The 27,678-nt window shown below is 42.3% G+C and overlaps 1 protein-coding gene across 1 annotated transcript in view; it reads right to left on the bottom strand.

Moving 5' to 3' along the window:
- Positions 1-24,502, bottom strand: part of ppp1r16b (protein phosphatase 1, regulatory subunit 16B) — a 235,104-nt gene extending 210,602 nt beyond the window's left edge. Inside the window, exon 1 of the mRNA XM_061886905.1 lies at positions 24,344-24,502. The gene's annotated coding sequence lies outside the window, so the exon portion shown is untranslated. The remainder of the gene's footprint in view (positions 1-24,343) is intronic.
- Positions 24,503-27,678: the final 3,176 nt, after the last annotated feature.

Raw genomic sequence — 27,678 nt, forward strand, 5'->3', positions numbered from 1 at the left:
TTAAAGGGGAAAATTATCATCAGACCTATGTAAGCGTCAATATATACCTTGATGTTGCAGAAAAAAGACCATATATCTTTTTAACCGATTTCCGAACTCTAAATGGATGAATTTTGGCGAATTAAACACCTTTCTGTTTATCGCTTTTGGGGCGATGACGTCAGAACGTGACGTCACCGAGGTAATACAGCCGCCATTTTCATTTTATCAAAACACATTGCAAACACCGGGTCTCAGCTCTGTTATTTTCCGTTTTTTCGACTATTTTCTGGAACCTTGGAGACATCATGCCTCGTCGGTGTGTTGTCGGAGGGTGTAACAACACTAACAGGGAGGGATTCAAGTTGCACCACTGGCCGGAATATGCAAAAGTGGCAAGAAATCTGCCGCCAGACTCCCATTGAATGTGCTGGAGTGTCTGCACATTTTACTGGGGATCACAGACATGGCACAGAGATGCATGGATAACCTGCAGATGCATTTGCAATGATAAAGTCGACGAAATCACAAAGGTGAGTTTTGTTGATGTTGTTGACTTATGTGCTAATCAGACATATTTGGTCGCGGCGTGACTGCCAGCTAATCTATGCTAACATGCTATTTAGGCTAACTGTATGTACATTTGAAACTATATTACGTTTCCTTCCACCCACATTTAATGCGAAAAAAACACTTACCAATCGACGGATTTAAGTTGCTCCAGTGTCACAAGAGGCGAAAGTCCTGATCGTTTGGTCTGCACATTTTACCGGCGATGCTAACGCAGCTATTCGGCCATGCTATGGCTATGAATAGCGTCAATAGCTATTCGCTCAATAGCTTCAGTTTGTTCTTCAATACTTTCATACTCCAACCGTGCGTAATCTCTCTAATCGCTTAAGCCGCTGAAATCCGAGTCTGAATCCGAGCTAATGTCGCAATATCTTGCTGGTGTATTCGCCATTGTTTGTTTACATTGGCAGCACTGTGTGACGTCACAGGAAAATGGACAGTGTCTTCGCAGAGAGCGAAAAAAAGGCATTTTAAAGCTTTTTTTGGGATATTCCGGGACCGGTAAAATTTTGAAAAAAAATTCAAAAAATACAACAAGCCACTGGGAACTGATTTTTATTGTTTTTAACCCTTTTGAAATTGTGATAATGTTCCCCTTTAACGACACTTTGATGCAGCAAAATTTCCTCAAATATGTTTTGTAATCGAGTTACTCGAGGAATCATTGCAGCTCTTCATTATTGTTTCTTTTGATAATCCATCCATCCATCCATTTTCTGCCGCTTATTCCCTTCAGGGTGGCGGGGGGCGCTGGAGCCTTTTAATAATATCAATGCAAAAAGGCAATCCCTAGAAGCGTACAGTTTACGGACAGGTACCCACAGTTACAATTTACAATTCCATACCTCATTCTCATCACTTGTTAGTGTCTCGTCTCTTTAGTGTTAAGGATGCCAGCTAAGCCTTTAGCCAATTAACTGGCGTTTTTGATTATGGGTCAGAGGGGTTGTGTGGTTGCTGGTTTGAACTTTGGTGTGTGCAACGCTGTACTGCACAGGATAATCTGTTAGCATAAAAACAAAGCCAAAATAATATTTTTGGTGGTCCCCTTTATTTTTAAAAGTATCGTAAAGTTTCTAAATACATTTTGATACCGGTACCAACATATCCTTAAAACCATACAGTCCATGAAATAAGGCCGTTACAAAACACACACTGGCAATGACTTCTGCGAAAAGATGGAAAATGTAACATGAGAAAAAGCTGAAGTCGCACTTTTAAAGTAAAATGACTTGATTGGTAACACTAAATGGTCCCTAGTGTGTGACTGTTATCTGTCTTTCTGTGTTGGCCCTGCAACGAGGTGGTGACTTGTCCAGGGTGTACACTGCCCTCCGCCCGAATGCAGCTGAGATAGGCTGAAGCATCCCCCGTGACCCCGAAAGGAACAAGCAGTAGAAAATGGATGGACGGATGAACTTTATTGGCAACACTAAATTGGCCCAAATGTGTGAATGTGACTGTGAATGTTGTCTGTCTATCTGTTTTGGCCCTGCGATGAGGTGGCGAGTAGTCCAGGTTGTACCCAGCCTTCCGCCCGAATGCAACCGAGATAGGCTCCAGGACCCCCCGCGAACCCGAACGGGACAAGCGGTAGAAATTGGATGGATGGACAATTCATTTAAAAATAGACCCACCCAATGCCCATTTACAATTCCATACCAACCTACCAACAGGTTGACATTTATAAAGAAGGACTTTTTAAATCCACCAAATCAGTATGTTCAAATTTTATTAAAAGTTGCATCTTGAAGATTTGCAATAATCTTAGCATACATACATACAGTACATACATACATATATACAAAGGTCAAGATGACGATGTTTCCCTCTTAATAAATGTTTACTTCAAGTGTTATGTCTATGAGAAAGAGTAGTCACTGGCAGAGTCTAGAATTTAATCCCTATACTACGTTATACAGTGGGGCAAAAAAGTATTTAGTCAGCCACCGATTGTGCAAGTTCTCCCACTTAAAATGATGACAGAAGTCTGTAATTTTCATCATAGGTACACAAAATCCAGGATTTCACATTGTAGGAAATTTAAATAATGTATTTGTAAATTATGGTGGAAAATAAGTATTTGGTCAACCATACAAAGCTCTCACTGATGGAAGGAGGTTTTGGCTGTGAGAGACAAAATGTGAAAAAAAAAATCCAGGAATTCACATTGTAGGAATTTTAAAGAATTTATTTGTAAATTATGGTGGAAAATAAGTATTTGGTCAACCATTCAAAGCTCTCACTGATGGAAGGAGGTTTTGGCTCAAAATCTCACGATACATGGCCCCATTCATTCTTTCCTTAACACGGATCAATCGTCCTGTCCCCTTAGCAGAAAAACAGCCACAAAGCATGATGTTTCCAAACCCATTCTTCACAGTAGGTATGGTGTTCTTGGGATGCAACTCAGTATTCTTCTTCCTCCAAACACGACGAGTTGAGTTTATACCAAAAAGTTCTATTTTGGTTTCATCTGACCACATGACATTCTCCCAATCCTCTGCTGTATCATCCATGTATCCATTTTGGTATAAACTCAAAACTCATCGTGTTTGGAGGAAGAAGAATACTGAGTTGCATCCCAAGAACACCATACCTACTGTGATGCGTGGGGGTGGAAACATCATGCTTTGGGGCTGTTTTTCTGCTAAAGGGACAGGACGATTGAGCCGTGTTAAGAAAAGAACGAATGGGGCCATGTATCGTGAGATTTTGAAACAAAAGCTCCTTCCATCAGTGAGAACTTTGAATGGTTGACCAAATACTTATTTTCCACCATATTTTACAAACAATTTCTTTAAAATTCCTACAATGTGAATTCCTGGATTTTGTGTACCTATGATGAAAATTACAGACCTATGTCATCATTTTAAGTGGGAGAACTTGCACAATCGGTGGCTGACTAAATACTTTTTTGCCCCACTGTACACAATACAAGCACTGTAGAATATGTTGCACTCTGTAACCTTCAGAATTTCTATATAAGATATTTATGCCTCCACGGTTTGATTTCCCATTTGCGAGACGTATGCAGATACCAAATCAACAAAACATACCAATATGTAAGAAAATTTGCTCGTGATTAAGTTGAATTGACCCGACTATGAAACAATATTCTCTCTATAGCGAACAGTCAGGTTGTCTTATATTTAGAATAGAATCGTATAGAAAGTAATTTTAAAAGAGAGTACTTTACTTTCCCAGGGAGAAATTAAGCACCACAGTTTGCTCACAATAGACAATAAACACTTGGGTATTTTTTTACATGTAAATAATATAAATACAGTCCATTATACAGCATTATTTACATGTGAATAACATTAATACAGTCTATTATACAGCATTATTCACATGTGAATAACATAAATACAGTCTATTACGAAGCATTATTCACATGTGAATAATATAAATTCATCATATATTTAAGTACAGTCAAAAAGGATATATTCCGAGTCTAGAAATGTACAGGTATACTTGCAAACCAGCAGCTGGCCACCAACGATTTCTGGCCAAAATACTTAGAGCTTTTCTTTCGGTCACACACACACACACACACACACACACACACACACACACACACACACACACACACACACACACGAGTGACTTGGAGAGATGCAGAGAGCCGCTGGAATACAGTGTCTCAAAGGTTGTTCACAATTTAGCAAATAACAGAGAAGGAGCTGTTTCGCTAATTTCAAGATAATCGTTATCAAAGTCAGAGTTAAAGGTGCCATGTGTAATAATGTGGCCAGAAATGGTACTGCAATAACGGTCACAATTCTGTAGTCCGCTCCCACTCTCCATGACTGAGGTTGCCAGATATGCAGCCGAATCCATATCCTACGCAAAGGAACTTCAAATGGCGATCGGTGTAGGTTTCTCATGTTTATGCTTCTTGCAAGATGGTGTACTAAGTAATTATGCCACATTTTACTGATGTCTATTAGCCAAAATGTATGTGTGAAGTTCCATCCATTTTCCATCCATTTTCTACCGCTTATTCCCTTTCGGGGTCGCGGGGGGCGCTGGCGCCTATCTCAGCTACAATCGGGCGGAAGGCGGGGTACACCCTGGACAAGTCGCCACCTCATCGCAGGGCCAACACAGATAGACAGACAACATTCACACTCACATTCACATTCACACACTAGGGCCAATTTAGTGTTGCCAATCAACCTATCCCCAGGTGCATGTCTTTGGATGTGGGAGGAAGCCGGAGTACCCGGAGGGAACCCACGCATTCACGGGGAGAACATGCAAACTCCACACAGAAAGATCCCGAGCCTGGATTTGAACCCAGGACTGCAGGACCTTCGTATTGTGAGGCAGACGCACTAACCCCTCTGCCACCGTGAAGCCTATGTGTGAAGTTACGCAGCAATATTTTAGTTGGGACAGATTGTTGGCATTACCCTGCTAAAATATATAGTTTGCCCACACAGACCACCATCCCAAATAATTATACAAAATAATATATTATAAATTATATATGGGCCAAGGCCAACTGTAAAATGACCGCCACATTTCCTTCAGCATAACCCCATGTTGCATCCAACCTGACGCACTGCATTATTTTCCATGTACGCACTTCACCATCTTTCAGTGCAGGGTGCCATTCTATGAGCCAACCCACGTTACGCATAAACCACGTTAGGCACAAATCATATAGCCTACTACCAGGTCAAAACAAAAATCCTTACATGTAATGCATACAACAAAAATTGAGCTGTTTGCCCACAATACCCAGCAATATGTTTGGAGGAGAAAAGGTGAGGCCTTTAATCCCAGGGACACCATTCCTACCGTCAAGCATGGTGGTGGTAGTATTATGCTCTGGGCCTGTTTTGCTGCCAATGGAACTGGTGCTTTAAATGGGACAATTAAAAGGATGATTACCTCTAAAATCTTCAGGACAAGCTAAAATCATCAGCCCGGAGGTTGGATCTTGGGCGCAGTTGGGTGTTCCAACAGGACAATGACCCCAAACACACATCTAAAGTGGTAAAGGAATAGCTAAATCAGGCTAGAATGAAGGTTTTAGAATGGCCTTCCCAAAGTCCTAGCCTAAACGTGTGGACAATGCTGAAGAAACAAGTTCATGTGAGTAAACCAACAAATTTAGCTGAACTGCGCCAATTTTGTCAAGGGGATTGGTTAAAAATTCAACCAGAAGCTTGTTGGTGGCTACCAAAAGCACCTCATTGCAGTTAAACTCACCAAGGGACATGTAAGAAAATACTAACATTGTTGTATGTATACTTTTGACCCAGCAGATTTGCTCACATTTTCAGTAGACCCATAATAAATTCATAAAAAAAAGCAAACTTCATGAATGTTTTTTGTGACCAACAAGTATGTGCTCCAATCACTGTATCACAGAAAAATAAGAGCTGCAGAAAGTATTGGAAAATCAAGACAGCCATGAGGTTATGTTCTTTACACGTGTATGTAAACTTTTGACCACGACTGTATGTCTGCCCAATGACAGAGTTCTCTGTGGAGAGCAGCTGGCAGAACAGGAGAAGCAGTAAAAAGAGCAGAGGCCCACTGAAACATTTAGAAACAGTCGAAGCCACGCGGGGATGGCACCCATTATTACAAAATGAGACAAACACAGCCTATGATGTTTCCATTTGTACAGTGTGCAGTGTGTGTGTACAGTTCTACTATGGCATTAAAGAGGTCTTGTATGGAAGTAGTATTGTCGCAAAATTAGTTGAAAACGTGTTTCTCAATATGTGCGCGTGTGATCCAATTCACATATATGTGTACTAATTTGTGTGTCTGTACATCAAATTGGAGAGTGCGTATTCATTTCGGCGAATTTGTTTTTTTGATCCGCGTACGTCTGTTTTAAATTGCCTGCCTGTCTCTAATCAGAAACAACCCTCGATAGGTTGTCTTGTGCGAAACTGTCAGGTTCAAACACTAAACTATCTCTTACACAAGACAAGAAGAAGGAATCAAGCAGACACAAAGTTGAATTGTACTAATGAGCAGCGACGTATTGGGCTGTAAACTCAGTTACAGCTTCACCCTACGCTTTAAGGTACAGTCCCACGTGCAGTTCTATTTATTTGGGAGGTCCCTAGTTATCACACAACTTTTACGCGTAATGGCCGTTGCTATAATTATTGTCTATTGTGCTAAAGTGGTATTTTTCTTTGTCTGTGGGAAGCTGGCAATCCATAAGATTGCAAGCCAGTCTGGTATCAATGTTTATGTCCAGGAACATCCTGCTGACTGCCAAGACCAAACACTGCCGTGACGCAGACAGAGCAGAGACAAGGCGATATCACTTGCGTCAACACATTTGCATTTTCGTATAATCATATAATGTGTGTAACTGGAGTTGTCGAGATTACCCCCTTCCCTCAGCGACAGCGTCAGTGATGTAAACAGGGACCTCCCAAATAAATAGAGGAATCATGTGAGCTGGACTTTTAGAACGTAGTTTGAATCTGTAACTAGAATACAGCCCGAAACACGTGTCTCCTCATTGAGCCAAATTGAACTCTGTCTCTGCATGATTCCTTGCTTTTCGTCTGTTTAATAGATGTCATCAGTGTTTGAACCTGACAATCACTGAGGCTACAAGCATCCCGAGTAGACACAATACATGATTATTCAGAAAAGAAATGTGCTGAAACTCGTGATCTCGCCCTATCTCTGTCCTGTCCGCGCCGAGGTACTCGATGTCCGTCCTTTGTCGTCATCAGGCAGGGTCTGGAAACAAACTGCTGACACGAGACAACTCGCAAAGCAAAGATTACCCATTGTGTGCCTTTGCACGGATAGAAAAGTACAACTTCAGCACAACTGATAACAACTATAGCAACAGCCTTTATGCATAAGAGTTGTGTGATAACTTATACATAATAAATCTAACAGAAACTTCTGCCGCGTAAGATTTGAGCGCACGCATCGCTGTGCCTACATTTAACCAAGAACGGAAGACAATACACAATAAAAACCAATCAGAAACAACTTAAGGCGGGTCTTGGCGTCTCTCTTTCACGCACCTCCGCTGTACGTTGTTTTTGATTGGTTTAAGTCAAGCATTTAAGTCCCATCTTAAAACTCAGTTGTATTACCTAGCCTTTAATTAGAGCTTCCTTTTAGAACATCTGCCGTCTCTTTTTCTGCTCGGCCTCCCTCTCCTGCGTGGAGAGGTTATTAGGTGACCACAGATAATACGCTAGCTGTTCAAAGGACCACTCATCTGTGCATCAGTTGATGACGGCTCTGCGCTGCTGACCTGTCTCCACTTCAGATGATCTCCTGCTAGCACCGCTATGGACTGGACTCTCACACTGTTAACTAGATCCACTATGGACTGGACTCTCACACTATTATGTTAGATCCACTATGGACTGGACTCTCATACTATTATGTTAGATCCACTATGGACTGGACTCTCACACTATTATGTTAGCTCCACTATGGACTGGACTGTCACACTGTTAACTTGATCCAATGTGGACTGGACTCTCACACTATTATGTTAGGTCCTCTATGGACTGGACTCTCACACTGTTAACTAGATCCACTATGGACTGGACTTTCACACTATTATGTTAGATCCACTATGGACTGGACTCTCACACTATTATGTTAAATCCACTATGGACTGGACTCTGACTATTGTGTTAGATCCACTATGGACTGGACTCTCACACTATTATGTGAGATCCACTATGGACTGACCTCTCACACTAATATGTTAGATACACTATGGACTGGACTCACTATTATGTCAAATCCACTATGGACTGGACTCTCACACCATTAACTACATCCACTCGACGTCCATAAATCAAATCAAATCAAATCAACTTTATTTATATAGCACATTTAAAATTTAACACAGGGGTAGCCAAAATGCTGTATAATGGGCAGGTTAAAAACGAGAACCGAGCAAACACAGCACAACAAACAACATGATAAAAAATAAATAAATAAAATAAAATAAATAAAACATAAAAACAGGTTCACAGCAGGTGTATAATGGGGCGCCATTGCAGGATGGATATCACTCAGTGTTAAAAGCCATGGAATAAAAGTATGTTTTTAAGAGGGATTTAAAAACAGGAAGAGAGGAGGCTTGTCTAACATTTAGAGGTAGGTCATTAAAGAGCTCGGGAGCAGCAGCGGCGAATGTTCTGTCCCCTCTAAGCTTCAGCCTTGTGTCAGGGACCGTCAGTAGCAGCTGATCGGCTGATCTTAGGGATCGGGTGGGGCAGTAAGGCTGAAGGAGGTCAGGGAGATATGTTGGCGCGAGGTTGTTTAGACATTTAAAAACAAATAGGAGGAGTTTAAAATTGATTCGGTAATGAACAGGGAGCCAGTGAAGGGACGCTAATATAGGGGTGATGTGCTCACATCTGCGAGTCTGTGTTAGCAGACGAGCAGCAGAGTTCTGCACGAGCTGCAGGCGGGCGAAGGAGGCCTGGCTAATGCCTACAAACAGGGCATTGCAGTAGTCTAAGCGATTCGAGATAAAGGAGTGGATTAATTTCTTGAGATCATGTCCTGAGAGAAGCGGTTTCACTTTCGCTATTTGGCGTAATTGATAAAAGCTTTTTTGAACGACGCTGCTGATTTGCTTTTCGAATTTAAAATCTGAGTCAAACTTTAACACCAGGTTTGTGACACAGTCGCTGAGATACGGGGTCAGAATGCCGAGGTCAACGTTGGGGGAGGGAGAACGACTTGAACCGAACAACTTAACTTCTGTTTTGTCTTCTTCTAGGCTTAGGAAGTTAGCTGAAAGCCAGGCTTTTATGTCGCGCAGGCAGTCAATGAGACATTGAACCGTGTTATTTTGTGCCATGGGAAAATAGCTCTGGCAATGATCGCCATAAAAATGAAATCGAATACCGTACTTCCTAAAAATAGAACCAAAGGGGAGAGGGTAAAGCGCAAATAAGATTGGAGCAAGGATAGAGCCCTGGGGGACCCCATGTGGTAAAGGAGCTGTGGAAGACATAAAACTGTCTATTTTTACACAGAAACTCCTGTCGGTAAGGTACGACCGGAACCAGTTGAGGGCGGCGCCCTTAATACCCACACAGTTCTCAAGACGAGTGATTAGGGTGGCGTGGTCGAGGGTGTCGAACCCAGCAGATAGAATTAAAAGCCCCAGGACAACATATTTACCAGAATCAGTTGACAGGAAGATATCGTTAAAAACTTTTAGAAGCGCTGACTCTGTGCTGTGGAGGGCTTTAAAACCGGACTGGAACAGCTCAGTGATACCATTATCCTCTAAGAAGGGCAAAAACTGACTGTAGACAACCTTCTCTAATATTTTGGAAATGTATGGAAGATTAAAGATAGGTCTAAGGTTAGAGAGGAGAGAGGGGTCGAGGCCTGTTTTTTTAAGTAGAGGTCGTACCACTGCATGTTTAAACTCTACTGGAACTATTCCAGAAGAAAGGCTACTATTGATAATGTTAAGGTCCCTTGATCCGCTCGACATCCATTGCTTTCGGTCCCCTAGAGGGGGGGGGGGGGGGGGGGGTTGCCCACATCTGAGGTCCTCTCCAAGGTTTCTCATAGTCAGCATTGTCACTGGCGTCCCACTGGATGTGAATTCTCCCTGCCCACTGGGTGTGAGTTTTCCTTGCCCTTTTGTGGGTTCTTCCGAGGATGTTGTAGTAGTAATGATTTGTGCAGTCCTTTGAGACATTTGTGATTTGGGGCTATATAAATAAACATTGATTGATTGATTGATCCAATAGTAGTAAGTACTTCCTTAAACAGGCGAGGTGGGAGGGCATCTGCAGGAGAACCAGAGGGCTTCATGTGACTAACTGTCATTTAAAAAAGAGAAGGACACCGGCTCAAACTGATGGAAAACAGAAGAGAAATGCAGGGGAACAGAAGGGTCATATGAAGGGTGGGATAAACTGACTCTAGTTGACACAATTTTGTCAGTGAAAAAAATGGAGACAATTTTCACAGAATTTAAAAGAAGCATCAAAACCAACAGATTTGGGAGCATCAATGACAGTGTTAATAGTTTTAAACAGAACTCTGGGGTTGTTACAGTTAGAAGATATAATCTGAGATAGGTATATATTCATCGCTGCTTTTACAGTCATCTGAAAGGAAAGCAGGCTTTCTTTAAAAATGGCAAAGGACACATGCAGCATGTCTTTTTTCCACTTTCTCTCTGCTATCCTACACCTGTGCCTGGCAGCACGAGTGATGTCATTCAACCAGGGCTGAGGCGTGGCTTTAGAGCGGCGGCACTTGAAAGGAGCGATAGTGTCCATTATTTGTAAACAAATAGAGTTGGACCCAGAAACCAACTCTTCAGTATTCAGACATACAGAGGCTGCAGAATTATCATCACAAATAGTCGAAAAAATTGAGGAGAACAGAGCAGGAGACGAAGAATTAAACATGTGAGAGCGTTGCGGCAGAGCGCACAATTTAACCGGACACTGAGTGGGAATATCAAACAGGATCGGCATATAATCAGAGAACACAGCGTCGCAAATGTCCAAATTGAAAACACACAATCCATACGAGAGCACTAAATCAAACGTATGCCCGCGTTCATGTGTGGAACCACACACAGACTGTACATAGTTAAATGAGTCAATTACATTCAGGAAGCTCCTGGAAAGCGACTCTTCTGGACAGCAGGTATGAATATTAAAATCACCCACAATAAGGCTACGTTCATATTTGGGCAGGATTTCAGCCAGAAATTCAGAAAAGTCAGTTTTAAAGTCCTTGTGGTACTACATCAGAAAGACCCAGTTCAAACATGCACATTCAAAGCTTGAAAAGGAGGATTGCAGGCGGATCTGTGTGGCGCAGTGGGAGAGTGGCCGTGCGCAACCCGAGGGTCACTGGTTCAAATCCCACCTAGAACCAACCTCGTCACGTCCGTTGTGTCCTGAGCAAGACACTTCACCCTTGCTCCTGATGGGTGCTGGTTGGCGCCTTGCATGGCAGCTCCCTCCATCAGTGTGTGAATGTGTGTGTGAATGGGTAAATGTGGAAGTAGTGTCAAAGCGCTTTGAGTACCTTGAAGGTAGAAAAGCGCTATACAAGTACAACCCATTTATCTGACGGCATTTAAATTCATTTTTAAATACGACTGCTAATCCTCCTCCTTTTCGACCGGATGACCGCGGAGAATTAAAGTAGGAACACTCCGGAGGCAGAAGTTCATTAAGAGGGGCGGACTCACCGGCTCTCAGCCATGTTTCCGTCACACAGAGGAAGTCAAGTCCGCGGGAAGTGAAGAAATCCTTCAGGATAAACGTTTTGTTTGTTAAAGATCTTGCGTTCACAACACCGGACCTGTCGGGGGCCAGCACGTCCAAGGGCGCAGCTAATCCAGGTGGGGCCCGACACACAGCCCGCAGGTGGCGGAAATCCACCCAGCGCCTCCGGGGGCGAGGACAGTTGGAGCGACGGCGGCAAGCCTCATCCTCCAAACCAACGATAGGGACAAGCCAGGAACCGATGGGATCCAGCGAGCGTGGGTGCAGGAGGAGACCGGATACCGCACCATTCCGCCGGAGACGTTTCCGCCAGGGGAGAGGAGCCACGAGGCGGGAAAGGAAGGTAGAAATCCGGCCAGGTGAAAAAGCTGACTGGGACGTCGAAAAACCAATGTCGAAGTTGATCATATCAGTGGGAGAGGGGCAAAGATCCAACAGTGTTTGGCGGTCATACACAAGCAATGAGCTGACAGACGAAAAAAGATGCAAACAACACAAAAACGAACAGAGCTGACACCGAGAGACGGCAGGCCAAAGCACATACTGCCGCCATCTTGGACCATTTGTGACCATTGCACTGGTCGCCTGTCGGGGGGAGTTTTTTTCTTGTCCTGATTTGGGATCTGGGCCAAGGATCTTGTTGTGGGTTGTACAGCCCTTTGAGACACTTGTGATTTAGGGCTACAAAAATAAATTTTGATTGATTTTTGATTGATTGGATTTATTTGCGTGGTTGGTTAAGTGTAGGCACACCTCAGATACGAATACACAGATTGTATTACACGCATGCCCTTCTGAAGTTGTATTACACACTCACGAATCTGGATGTGTGCGCTCATAGGCGCTGATCTACATTTCTGCCAGTAGGTGCTCGGTGTGTGTGTACATACAAAACAACTTGTCTTTTAGTAGTAAGTAAACAAACATAGGTTCCTAATCAGTCTGCTGACGTATGCAGTAACATATTGTGTCTACTATCATTCTGTTATTTTGTCTTCATTATGAGGGACAAACTGTAAAAATTAACTATTAATCTATGTGTTCATTTACTGTTAATATCTGCTTACTTTCTTTTTTAACATGTACAGCTTCAACTCTTCTGGGAAGGCTGTCCACAAGGTTGCAGAGTGTTTTTATAGGAATTTTCCACCATTCTTCCAAAAGCGCATTGGGGACATCACACACTGATGTTGGTCGAGAAGACCTGGCTCTCAGTCTCCTTTTAAAAGTCACCCCAAAGGTGTTTATAGGGTTCTGGTCAGGACTCTGTGCAGGCCAGTCAAGTTCATCCACACCAGACAATGTCATCCATGTCTTTATGGACCTTGCTTTGTGCACTGGTTCAGTCATGTAGGACACCTGATTCTGATCATTTGGATGGGTGGCCATATACGTTTGGCAATATAGTGTATCTTTTACTAGTAAGTAAGCAAACAAAGGCTCTTAATTTGGCTGCTGACAGTAACATATTTTAATTTGTAATTCTACTATTTTTTATGAGGGACAAGTGGTAGAATATGGATGTATAATATCCTTGTTAATATCTGCTTATTTTCTCTTTTAACATGTGCTATCTACAATTCTGTTAAAATTTAATAATGGTAAATGGTAAATGGGTTGTACTTGTGTAACGATTTTCTACCCCTTTTTAAAGGAGCTCAAAGCGCTTTGACAGTATTTCCACATTCGCCCATTCACACACACATTCACACACTGACAGTGGGAGCTGCCGTGCAAGGCGCTCACCAGGACCCATCAGGTGCAAGAGTTAAGTGTCTTCCCCAAGGACACAGCGGACATGACTAGGATGGTAGAAGGTGGGGATTGAACCAGTAACCCTTAGATTGCTGGCACAGCCACTCTACCAACTTTGCCACGCCGTCCAGTTATTATTCTCCTGTTTGATACTTTACATTAGTTTTGGATGACACCACACATTTGGGTATTAATCCAATACCAAGTCATATTCAAAGTCATCATGTGTCCAGGGACATACAGTATTTACTGGGGTTATAAACATAATATACATTCAAATAAAACAAAAGAAGATTTTGTGACGTGAAAAAATATTGATGTATTCATAGTACTATCGGCAAGATAGCTATTTTTAATTTTTTTTCCCCAAGATGGTGCCGCTATAGTGACTGCTGTTGGCAGGAGCTCTGTGCTCCTGTGTCATCCTTTTGTGTTTCCCTTCTGTTTTCATGTGTTATTATATATATATATATATATTTATATATATATTTTTTTACTTTTGGCCCGGGACCCTTTGGGACTGTGTGACAAGGGGTGGCACTTTCGTGACCTCTGCGGTGCTTTTTGTGGACTTCTGGATCTGCCTCCCGGGAGCCTTTTGGCCATGGAGACCAGCTGCTGGGTTTCTGCTACACCAGAGTCAGTTTGGAGAGACTGGAGGAGATGCGGATAAGGGGACAGGGCTGCGGAGCTGGCATTGAGCGCCGGGACGGACAAGCTTCACAGTGTCTTGGCTGAATGAGCAGGTATCGGACACCTCAGTCTTCTTGGACATATCCTCGCTCATCCATGCAGACTGGACTCCGGCCAAGAGTTGGTTGGCGGCCGAGAGTGGAGTCGGCTCTCCTGGTTGCTTTGTTGGGTCTGCTCCTGTCTCTGACCATGCTCCCTCCACCCCAACAGACGATGGCGTGGAACAACGCAGACGCCACCACAGTGTATATGTTTCTTATACGTTTTATTCATAGCTGTATGTAGAAGTGGCTGGTTGTATCAGCTCCGCTGCTTTAATGTCCTTCGTTTTCTTTGAGGTTTCCCTCTTACACACATGTAAGAGGGATGTGTACTATGGCTATGAGTTGTTTTTTTTCCCCTTGGCCTCAGTCTGGAGCCCCTCTCCAGAGGCCCAGGCTTAGACCGATTTTTTTATTTTATTTTATTTTACCTGTATCTCACCTTTTTTGTAAGGGGCGCTGGAAGTCGGCAGACTCGTCAGCGATCCTGTTCTGTCTCCCTGTAATGTTTGTCTGATCTTGAATGGGATTGTGCTGAAAATGTTAATTTTCCTGAAGGAACTCTCCTGAAGGAATAAATAAAGTACTATCTATCTATCTATCTATCTATTGTATGTGGTATCATTACAGTGGAAGTTAGGTGTCGATCCACCAATGGCGTTTGTTTATATTGTAGCGTCCTGGAAGAGCTGGTGCTGCGGGGAATTCTGGGAATTTGTTCTGTTGTGTTTATGTTGTGTTGCAGTGCAAATATTCTTCCAAAATGTGTTTGTCATTGTTGTTGAGTGTGGTTTCAAAAAAATGGCACGTTTATGACAGTGTTGGCTTTGTTCATACTGCCACCCTTAGTGTGACATGTATGGTTGTTGACTAAATATGCACACTAAGTGTGGCGAAATTATTTTCTGCATATTACCCATCACCGTTGGGAGGTGAGGGGAGCAGTGAGCAGCAGCGGTGCCCGCGGCCGGGAATAATTTTTGGTGATTTAACCCCCAATTCCAACCCTTGATGCTGAGTGCCAAGCAGGGAGCTAATGAGTCCTATTTTTTTAGAATCCTTGGTATGACTTGGCCGGGGTTGGAACTCTCAACCTACTGATCTCAAGGCAGACACTCTAACCACTGGGCCACTGAGTGGGTTAATGTTTGGCTGACTGCACCTCACAGAGAGATCCGACTCGCACTTTTATGATAGGCACTTATGTTCCAGTTTTGTACACATATCCATTAATTTAATAAATGTGATGGGAATTAATTTAACTGTCTTTTATTACAAATGCAGTGTTTTTAAATGTTGCAAGTGATAAACACTTCTTTCAAAAGTGAAGTGTGAATTGCATTATATTTATATAGCGTTTTTTATTCTAATGCCTCAAAGCATCAGGAATTCCAAGATGGCGGCGCCCGGACGGGCTGCAACATCGCAGAGCTCTTGCTAAATATGGAACATTTGGCAGAAATACCGGACAATTCTGCAAACTTCATGGCTGGCTCACATCGTGGTCACTCCGTGATCACTTATGACCGCCAAACACTTCTTGATGTGGACAGATCGGGCCGTTTTGGACTGACAGACGCGTGCTTGCTAGACCTGCTAACTAGCACGGGAATACTTCAGCGGCTACATCCAGCAACCTGTGAAGCAGGGGAGTATAGTACCAGCAGAGGCCGTCTACGGAGCAGACACAAGCGGTGTGATCGGAAACACGGATGCCGAGCGGGGCTAAAAACAAAGCAGAAGGCTAATCCCCACAGAACACCACTTCCCTTCATCATGAAGCCGGTTTTAAATGGAAGATGCGAGACTACTGGTCTGGGTAAGGAGTCAGTTAAATTAAAACAATTTTTTTCTGCTTTGATTGTTTCAGAGTTGGACATCATGCGTTTTACTGAGGCGGCAAACTATGATGCGTTCAGTTTATCAAAGCAACATTAAACAATCGGAAAATTCCCGTCGTATCAATTCCTAGATATGGTCGTAATTATACTAAATGCACTGGGCATAATAAACACAACATTATTAATATTGTTACTACGGATAATTTGATCAAAAATTCCCTAAAACAGCCCACTACCTATAATATAGGTTCTTTAAACATAAGATCATTGTCTCCCAAAACGTTGTTAGTTAATAATATCATCAGAGACAACAATCTTAACGTCATCGGTCTCAGCGAAACCTGGCTTAAACCAAACGACTTTTTTGCGCTAAATGAGGCATGTCCTCCTAACTTTACACATGCACATTTTGCCCGTCCCCTTAAAAGGGTTGGGGGGTCGCACTAATATACAATGAAAACTTTAACCTTAGTCCTGACATAAATACTAAATATAAATCGTTTGAGGTGCTTACTATGAGGTCTGTCACACCGCTGCCTCTACACCTGGCTGTTATCTACCGACCCCCAGGGCCCTATTCGGACTTTATCAATGAATTCTCAGAGTTCGTTGCTGATCTAGTGACGCACACCGATAATATAATTATAATGGGAGACTTTAATATCCATATGAATACCCCATCGGGCCCACCGTGCGTAGCGCTCCAGACTATAATTGATAGCTGTGGTCTTACACAAATAATAAATGAACCCACGCATCGCAGCGGTAATACGATAGACCTAGTGCTTGTCAGGGGTATCACCGTTTCCAAAGTTACGATACTCCCGTATACTAAAGTATTGTCCGATCATTACCTTATAAAATTCGAGGTTCAGACGCATGTTCGTCAAACTAATAATAATAATAACTGCTATAGCAGCCATAACATTAATACGGCCACAACGACAACTCTTGCTGACCTACTGCCCTCGGTAATGGCACCATTCCCAAAGTATGTGGGCTCTATTGATAACCTCACTAACAACTTTAACGACGCCCTGCGCGAAACCATTGATAACATAGCACCGCTAAAGTTAAAAAAGGTTCCAAAAAAGCGTACCCCGTGGTTTACAGAGGAAACTAGAGCTCAGAAATTATTATGTAGAAAGCTGGAACGCAAATGGCGCACGACTAAACTTGAGGTGCACCATCAAGCATGGAGTGATAGTTTAATAACTTATAAACGCATGCTTACCTTAGCTAAAGCTAAATATTACTCAAATCTCATCCAACGTAATAAAAACGATCCTAAATTTTTGTTTAGTACGGTAGCATCGCTAACCCAACAAGGGACCCCTTCCAGTAGCTCCACCCACTCAGCTGATGACTTTATGCAATTCTTTAATAAGAAAATTGAAGTCATTAGAAAGGAGATTAAAGACAATGCGTCCCAGCTACAACTGGGTTCTATTAACACAGATATATGATTGTATATACGTTGGATACTGCCCTCCAAAATAGTTTCTCTCGTTTTGAGGAAATAACATTAGAGGAATTGTTACAACGTGTAAATGGAATAAAACAAACAACATGTTTACTTGACCCTCTTCCTGGGAAACTTATCAAGGAGCTCTTTGTATTATTAGGGTCCATCAGTGCCAAATATTATAAACTTATTGCTTTCCTCTGGCACTGTTCCGCTAGCATTCAAAAAAGCGGTTATTCATCCTCTCCTTAAAAGACCTAACCTCGATCCTGACCTCATGGTAAACTACCGACCGGTGTCTCACCTTCCCTTTATTTAAAAAATCCTCGAAAAAATTGTTGCAGAGCAGCTAAATGAACACTTAGCGTCCAACAATCTTTGTGAAACCTTTCAATCCGGTTTCAGGGCAAATCACTCAACGGAGACAGCCCTCGCAAAAATGACTAATGATCTTTTGCTAATGATGGATTCTGATGCGTCATCTATGTTGCTGCTCCTCGATCTTAGCGCTGCTTTCGATACCGTCGATCATAATATTTTATTAGAACGTATCAAAACACGAATTGGTATGTCAGACTTAGCCCTGTCTTGGTTTAACTCTTATCTTACTGATAGGATGCAGTGTGTCTCCCATAACAATGTGACCTCGGACTACGTTAAGGTAACGTGTGGAGTTCCCCAGGGTTCGGTCCTTGACCCTGGACTCTTCAGCATATACATGCTGCCGCTAGGTGACATCATACGCAAATACGGTGTTAGCTTTCACTGTTATGCTGATGACACCCAACTCTACATGCCCCTAAAGCTGACAAACACGCCGGGTTGTAGTCAGCTGGAGGCGTGTCTTAATGAAATTAAACAATGGATGTCCGCTAACTTTTTGCAACACAACGCCAAAAAAACGGAAATGCTGATTATCGGTCCTGCTAGACACCGACCTCTATTTAATAATACAACTCTAACATTTGACAACCAAACAATTAAACAAGGCGACTTGGTAAAGAATCTGGGTATTATCTTCAACCCAACTCTCTCCTTTGACTCACACATTAAAAGCGTTACTAAAACGGCCTTCTTTCATCGCCGTAATATTGCTAAAATTCGCTCCATTCTGTCCACTAAAGACGCTCAGATCATTATCCATGCGTTTGTTACGTCTCGCCTCGATTACTGTAACGTATTATTTTCGGGTCTCCCCATGTCTAGCATTAAAAGATTACAGTTGGTACAAAATGTGGCTGCTAGACTTTTGACAAGAACAAGAAAGTTTGATCACATTACGCCTATATTGGCTCACCTGCACTGGCTTCCTGTGCACTTAAGATGTGACTTTAAGGTTTTACTACCTACGTATAAAATACTACACGGTCTAGCTCCATCCTATCTTGCCGATTGTATTGTACCATATGTCCCGGCAAGAAATCTGCGTTCAAAGGACTCCGGCTTATTGGTGATTCCCAAAGCCCCAAAAAAGTCTGCGGGCTATAGAGCGTTTTCATTTCGGGCTCCAGTACTCTGGAATGCCCTCCTGGTAACAGTTTGAGATGCCACCTCAGTAGAAGCATTTAAGTCTCACCTTAAAACTCATTTGTATACTCTAGCCTTCAAATAGACTCCCTTTTTAGACCAGTTGATCTGCCGTTTCTTTTCTTTTTCTCCTATGTCCCACTCTCCCTTGTGGAGGGGTTCCGGTCAGATCCGGTGGCCATGTACTGCTTGCCTGTGAATCGGCTGGGGACATCTGTGTGCGGCTGATCCGCCTCCGCTTGGGATGGTTTCCTGCTGGCTCCGCTGTGAACGGGACTCTCGCTGCTGTGTTGGATCCGCTTTGGATCCATTATTTATTGAACTTTCACAGTATCATGTTAGACCCGCTCGACATCCATTGCTTTGGTCCTCTCCAAGGTTCTCATAGTCATCATATTCACCTACGTCCCACTCGGTGTGAGTTTTCCTTGCCCTTCTGTGGGCCTTCCGAGGATGTCATAGTGGTTTGTGTTGTGGTTTGTGCAGCCCTTTGAGACACTAGTGATTTAGGGCTATATTAGTAAACATTGATTGATTGATTGATTGATTGATTGATTGAAAGCGCTTTACATAGTGAAACCCAATATTTAAGTTACATTTAAACCAGTGTGGGTGGCACTGGGAGCAGGTGGGTAAAGTATCTTGACCAAGGACACAATGGCAGTGACTTGGATGGCAGAAGCTGGGATCGAACCTGGAACCATCAAGTTGTTGGCACGGCCACTCTACCAACCAAGCTATACCCCACCAAAAAATATATAAAACTGCATCAATATGCATACATTAAAGATGCATCACTAAACGATTTTCAATCAAGTCATAGCTCCTGAATCGTAATAATGATCGAATCGTGAGGTGCCTAAAGATTCCCACCTCTAAACACGCACACAGCAATTACAAGCGGAAACAGTGTGGACAGAAGAGGGAGAATATAGGTGTTTTGGCTTTAAAACTAAGAATAAAGGTGTAGCAAACCAATGGACTGATGTGGGTTTCAGATCAGGGGATGTCAATGTGGTTTCTGGTTTAAGACATTTGTGATCAAGGGCTATACAAATAAAATGTGATTGATTGATTGATTGATTGATTGATTGATTGATTGATTGATTGATTGATTGATTGATTGCAGACTCTGAGCTAACTAGCGGCTAACATCTCTCCACAGTTTTTTAGCTACTTCTAAATGACTAATCCTCGCCTGGATGCAGACAAACAAGGTAGCAGCATGAAGTAAAAAGGGGTATTTATTAATTAAAGACAAAAGGCGAGAGCAGAAGGGAAGTGCTCCAAACGGCCAGAGTATGAAAGACACAAAACAAAATGCTGGAACGCAGCAAAAAATCACTTACTATAAAATGTGAAGCAGACGGCGTCCCCAAAGTAGGAGCGTACTAGAAGGCAGCATGAAAAAAGATGGTCTGTATAGTCACCAGTAATGTCCCGACAAAGCCATGGTGTTACAAGCTCAACTTAAATAGTGCTGATCACAAACAGCAAACAGGTGAAGGGAAAAAGTGCTCGAAGGCAGGCTTAATGCAGTTACAAAAAAACACCAACACAACAGGAAGTGCCACCAAAACAAGAGCGTATGGCAGGAGTACACACTAAACACAGGAGAGAACACTAACAAAACGCAACATACAGTAAGGCACGTAACCAGCTGTGATAGTTCCACCCGTATAGCAGCAAACCTAGTATGGAACATTTCACTTAACATGGACATAACGTCATCAAAGCTCGCCATTAGGCATTCACACACAGCACCAACAGTTTGGAACAAGAATGTAATGATAAAAGTAGGGTACAAATATAATAAATCTATCTGTGCGAGCACTGAAACAGATATTTTTTGGGACCCTCTTGGGGTGCTCATTTCCCTGGGGTTAAAAAAAAACTTAGCTAATTGATGTATGGATAGACACTTGCATATTTGTTTGGCCAAATCAGTGTATACCTAATATCAAATATTTATATTTTGAAATGGTTTGCTCAGATTTCTGGGTTTTGTACCTCCTTGAAACAGTTGAGTTGAGTTTAATTAAGTTTGAGTTTACTGCGATGAGGAGGCGACTTGTCCAGGGTGTACCCGCCTTCCGCCTGATTGCAGCGGAGATAGGCACCAGCGCCCCCTGCGACCCCGAAGGGACTAAGCGGTAGTAAATTGATGGATGGAGTTAGAGTTTATTTGGAACAGGTGTGCATACAACATGATACATCACACATGCATGCATGCAACATGATACATCACACATACATGCATACAACATGATACATCCCACATGCATCCATGCATGAAACATGATACATCGTACATGCATGCATGCATACAACATGATATATCACACATGCATGCATACAACATGATACATCACATGCATGCATTCACACCACATGACACATCACACATGCGTGCAAACAAGATACATCACACATGCATGCACACAACATGATACATCACACATGCATGCATGCATGCAACATGATACATCACACATGCATGCAACATGATACATCGCACATGCATGCAAAATGATACATCACACATGCATGCGTGATGCATCGCGCATGCATGCAACATCGTGCATCCAACATGATACACCACACATGCATGCATGCAACATGATACATCACACATGTTGGGATGCAACATGATACATCACACATGCATACATGCAACATGATACATCACAAAAGGAAGCCTACAACATGATGCATCACACATGCATGCATACAAGATGATACATCACAATGTCCAGTTTCTCTATTCAATGTGTTGGAAAAGGAGTAGGAAGAAGCAGAGCTTATTTAATCCTACCCCAAAGATAGCCTGTTTTTGTCAAACCATCTTTTCAATTTGTTAATTTCTTCAGTCATTATTTGTATTAGCTTCTGTGTGTTCTCTACTGCACAAAACACAGTTGTGTCATCTGCAAATAATACTAACTTTAAATATTTTGTAACTTCACAAATGTCATTTATTTTGAGATTGAACAATTTTGGTCCTAGTATTGATCCATGAGGTACACCACAGGATATATTTAGCGTTGTAGACGTGTGTTCGCCTAGCTTCACGTATTGTTTCCTGTTTGTTAAATTACTTTTAATCCAGTTTAAAGGCCTACTGAAACCCACTACTACCCACCACGCAGTCTGATAGTTTATATATCAATGATGAATTATTAACATTGCAACACATGCCAATACGGCTTTTTTAGTTTACTAAATAACAATTTTAAATTTCCTGGGAGTTTCGTCTTCGAAACGTCGTGTAATGATGACGTGTACGCAAGACGTCACAGGTTTTTAGGAAGTATGAGCGCTGCACAGACACAGAGCTAAAAGTCGTCTGCTTTAACCACATAATTACACAGTATTTTGGACATCTGTGTTGATGAATCCTTTGCAATTTGTTCAATTAATATTGGAGAAGTCACAGTAGAAAGATGGAGTTGGGAAACTTTAGCCTTTAGCCACACAAACACACGGTGATTCCTTGTTTAAAATTCCTGGAGGTGAAACTTTCCTATGGATCAGAGCGCAGTCAAGCCAACATGGATCCCTACCAAATGTCAACCAGCAGGTTTCGGTGAGAAAATTGTGGTTAAAAAGTCAGTTCTTACCGGAGAAAAGCTGAGCTTGCGTCGTCCATAGCTGCCGTCGACTCCCCTGAGACACTGCGCGTCAACACACCCATGGAGACACCCTTCCGACTATCAGGTACTATTTAACTCACTAAAACACTAACCAACACAATAGAGAGATAAGAGATTTCCCAGAATTATCCTAGTAAATGTATCTAAAAACATCTGAATCCGTCCCAATGCAATCACGTTTTTTTTTTCTAGTCCGTCGCTATCAATATCCTCAAACACAAATCTTTCATCCTCGCTCAAATTAATGGGGAAATTGTCGTTTTCTCGGTCCGAATAGCTGTTTTTGTTGGAGGCTCCCATTAAAACAATGTGAATATGTAAGGAGCCATCAACATGTGACGTCATCGTCTGCGACTTCCGGTAGAGGCAGGGCATTTCTCTTAGCACCAAAAGTTGTGAACTTTATCGTGGATGTTCTCTACTAAATCCTTTCAGCAAAAATCTCGCAATATCGCGAAATTATCAAGTACGACACATAGAATGGACCTGCTGTCCCCGTTTAAATAAGAAAATCTCATTTCAGTAGGCTTTGAAAGTGTTTACAAAATACAAAGAAGTTAACATTTTGAATTCATCTCATCCATCCATTCATTTTCAAGATAATCTTACTCATCTCACCATATGAAATATAACTTACCTCACCAATTATTATTTTTTTCTTGTGATTACTTATGAAGTACCGTTTTTCCTTGAATTGCCGCAGGGCACATAGTATGCGCCTGCCTTGAATTACTCCCGGGTCAAACTCGCATCCCAAAATAATTAGCGCATGCTTAGTATCAAACTTGTGACGTCATGAGTGACACTTTCCCAGTCATCATTTTCAAAATGAACGAGGCTGATTTCAATACCAGTAATTTAAAATCGCATAAAGGGAAGAAGATTAAGAGCTATTCAGTAGGATTTAAAGTCCAAGCTTAAATCACACTCAAATTTTTACTGCATACCTTCGGTAAGTGCCGGAGTGAGGAGAGGTTTTAAAATAATTAGCGCATGCTTACCTTTACCACATGCCTTTGGTAAGCGCAGGAGTGAGAAGAGGTTTTAAATTAATTAGGAAATACGGTATATTGTGAATAAATCGAGAACAGGAAGTGAACCAAAGTATGTAAAGGAAAAGGGTAAGATTAAATAAGGTCTGTTTCTTCCTACTCCTTTTCGAACATGTTGAGTAGAGAAACCGGACATGGTGATGCATCATGTTGTATAATAAACTCAAATTAGCATTAAACTGACTCAAATGAGCCCATACAAAGTGTCCCAGCAGTAGCATGGAGCGCCATGTGGAACGTTACAGCAGTACAACACCATCCAAAACGAGGGGAGGATGTCGGAACCTCGCCGCTAATCCCCGACCCGTCAGGCGGTTCACAGCCGCCGAGACGTCGCTGACGTCCTTCCGAAAGACTCGGTAGTCCCACAAGCTGTTCAAAAAGTAAACTAACTGGCGTAAAAAGTGCTTGGAAAAGAATGAATAGGATAGTCTTCCTCTCTCTTCTGTTTCCTCTCGAGAAAAAGAAATCCCTTCCCGTCTACACTTCCGTCCGCCGTGTCGCCAACTCACCTCAGCCCGGGGACAGGCGCTCGCAGGAGGGCACGGGAAGCATGGAGAAGTCGGCGAATATCCTGCCGGGGGAGCTCCAAGTTGTCCCGTTATGTCGGGAGCGGACATTCGGCGAGCTGCTGAGCCGTCACGCGTGTGTGCGTGCGTGCGCGTGTTGGAAAAGTGCGTGCGTGTAGTGGGCGGTCCTGACGGGGAGGAGGCGGAGACTGATGCAGGAGATAGTCTGTGGCAGGGGTGCACATTAGGGGGGGCCAGCTCAGCCTGAGACCCCCTCTCCACGAGTTGCGTCGTTAGGCCTATTAAAGGCCTACTCAAATGAGATTTTCTTATTTAAACGGGGATAGCAGGTCCATTCTATGTGTCATACTTGATCATTTCGTGATATTGCCATATTTTTGCTGAAAGGATTTAGTCGAGAACATACACGATAAAGTTTGCAACTTTCGGTGCTAAGAAAAAAAAACCTGCCTCAGACGATGTTGATGGCTCATCACATATTCACACTGATTTTAATGGGAGGCTCCAACAAAAACTGCTATTCTGACCGAGAAAACGACAATTTCCCCATTAATTTGAGCGAGGATGAAAGATTTGTGTTTGAAGATATTGATAGCGACGGACTAGAAAAAAAAATGTTAATCGCATTGGGACGGATTCAGATGTTTTTAGACACATTTACTAAGATAATTCCGGAAAAATCCCTTATCTTTCTATTGTGTTGCTAGTGTTTTAGTGAGTTTAACAGTACCTGATAGTCGGAGGTGTTTGTCCATGGGTGTGTTGACGCGCAGTGTCTCAGGGAAGTCGACGGCAGCTTTATGGGCGGCACAAGCTCAGCTGATCTCCGGTAAGAAGTGACTTTTTACCACAATTTTCTCACCGAAACCTGCTGGTTGACATTCGGTCGGGATCCATGTTCGCTGTGATCCATAGTAAGGTTTCACCGCCGTAAATTTTAAACAAGGAATCACCGTGTGTTTGTGTGGCTAAAGGCTAAAGCTTCCCAACTCCATCTTTCTACTTTGTGAATTATATTTATATAGCGCTTTTCTCTAGTGACTCAAAGCGCTTTACATAGTGAAACCCAATATCTAAGTTACATTTAAACCAGTGTGGGTGGCACTGGGAGCAGGTGGGTAAAGTGCCTTGCCCAAGGACACAACGGCAGTGACTAGGATGGCGGAAGCGGGAATCGAACCTGCAACCCTCAAGTTGCTGGCACGCCCACTCTACCAACCGAGCTATGCCGCCCCAATATTGATTGAACAAATTGCAAAGGATTCAGCAACACAGATCTCCAAAATACTGTGTAATTATGCGGTTAAAGCAGATGACTTTTAGCTGTGTGTGTGCACAGCGCTCATATTTCCTAACAGCGACGTTTTCAAGAAAAAAAACTCCAGGTAAATTTAAAATTGCAATTTAGTAAACTAAAAAGGCCGTATTGGCATGTGTTGCAATGTTAATATTTCATCATTGATATATAAACTATCAGACTGCGTGGTGGGTAGTAGTGGGTTTCAGTAGGCCTTCAAGCCAGTGTTTTTCAACCTTTTTTGAGCCAAGGCACATTTTTTTCATTGAAAAAACCAAAAGGCACACCACCAGCAGAAATCACTATAAAATGTAACTCAATATTGACAATAAAAACTCGTCATCGCATTTGTTGAATATGAATTTAAACCATAACCAACCATGCATCACTATACTTGTCTCAAAGTACGGTCACGACATGTCACATAACGCCGTGCCTTTTTTTTAGTTTTTGGTGTTTTCTTGTGTGCAGTGTCTTGCGCTCCTATTTTGGTGGCTTTACCTGTTTTCTTGGTATTTTCCTGTTGCAGTTTTATGTCTTCCTTTGAGCACTATTCCCCGCGCCGTGCTTTATTTTAACAATCAAGACTATTTCAGCTGTTGCTATCCTTCTTTGTGTGGACATTGTTGTCATGTCATGTACGGATGGATGTACTTTGTGGACACTGTCTCTGCTCCACACGCTGTAAGTCTTTGCTGTCGTCCAGCATTCTGATTTTCTTTACTTTATAGCCACTTCAGTTTTAGTTTCATTCTGCATAGCCATCCCTAAGCTTGAATGCCTTTTCTTAGGGGCTTTCACCTTTTGGTTATTTTTGGTTTAAGCATTTGATACCTTTTTACCTGCACCCTGCCTCCCGCTGTCTTCTGCATATTGTTATCACGACAAACCATCGTCGTCTCACATGACCTGTTCCCGACATCCACAAAGCAATTAGCTCCCAGCTGTCACCTACTGATATGGAAGAGTATTACACGGTTACTCTGCCGACCCCTCAACAATGGCACATTATTTGCGGATTAAAATTACTGGTTTGCAAAAAGTATTTCTGACCCAAATAGGTGAAACTACATAATCTCCCACGGCACACCAGGCAGGTTGAAAACACTGTATTAAGCACCCCTTAAAATATTCCTAAACCCTAAATTTGGTGTGATTTTTTATTTATTTATTTTTTAAATGCAGAAAAAAAATCATGATAAAAATGCAGGAATATGAGTTTAAACAAATAATTATTAAAAATAATTTAACCCAGGGGTCGGTAACCTTTTTGGCTGACAGAGCCATGAAAGCCAAATATTTTTAAATGTATTTTCATGTGAGCCATATAATATTTTTTAACACTGAACATTGTTATTCTGAAACTAACCAATAATAAATAAAAATAGTTCTTACCATTATTGCAACTTCTTGAACAGGTGCGGTAGAAAACGGATGAATGTATTAAAATGCATGAGAATGTTTTATATTTTGAACGTTATGTTTAAAGGCCTACTGAAACCCACTACTACCGACCACGCAGTCTGATAGTTTATATATCAATGATGAAGTATATTAACATTGCAACACATGCCAATACGGCCGGTTTAGTTTACTAAATTGCAATTTTAAATTTCCCGCGGAGTTTCTTGTTGAAAATGTCGCGGAATGATGACAAATGCGCGTGACGTCACGGACTGTCAGGAAATATTAGCACAGCCCCACTTGCGGCTAAAAGTCGTCTCTTTTCATCGCACAATTAAACAGTATTCTGGACATCTGTGTTGCTGAATCTTTTGCAATTTGTTCAATTAATAATGGAGAAGTCAAAGTAGAAAGATGGAGTTGGGAAGCTTTAGCCTTTAGCCACACAAACACACGGTGATTCCTTGTTTAAAATTCCCGGACGTGGAGCTTTACTATGGATCAGAGCGGTCAAGCGAACATGGTTCCAGACCACTTGTCAAACGGCAGGTTTCGGTGAGAAAATTGTGTTAAAAAGTCGCCTCTTACCGGAGATCTGTGGAGTTTGCGCCGTCCT

Source organism: Nerophis ophidion, linkage group LG02 (genome assembly GCF_033978795.1).
Source record: "Nerophis ophidion isolate RoL-2023_Sa linkage group LG02, RoL_Noph_v1.0, whole genome shotgun sequence".
Lineage (NCBI taxonomy): Eukaryota > Metazoa > Chordata > Actinopteri > Syngnathiformes > Syngnathidae > Nerophis > Nerophis ophidion.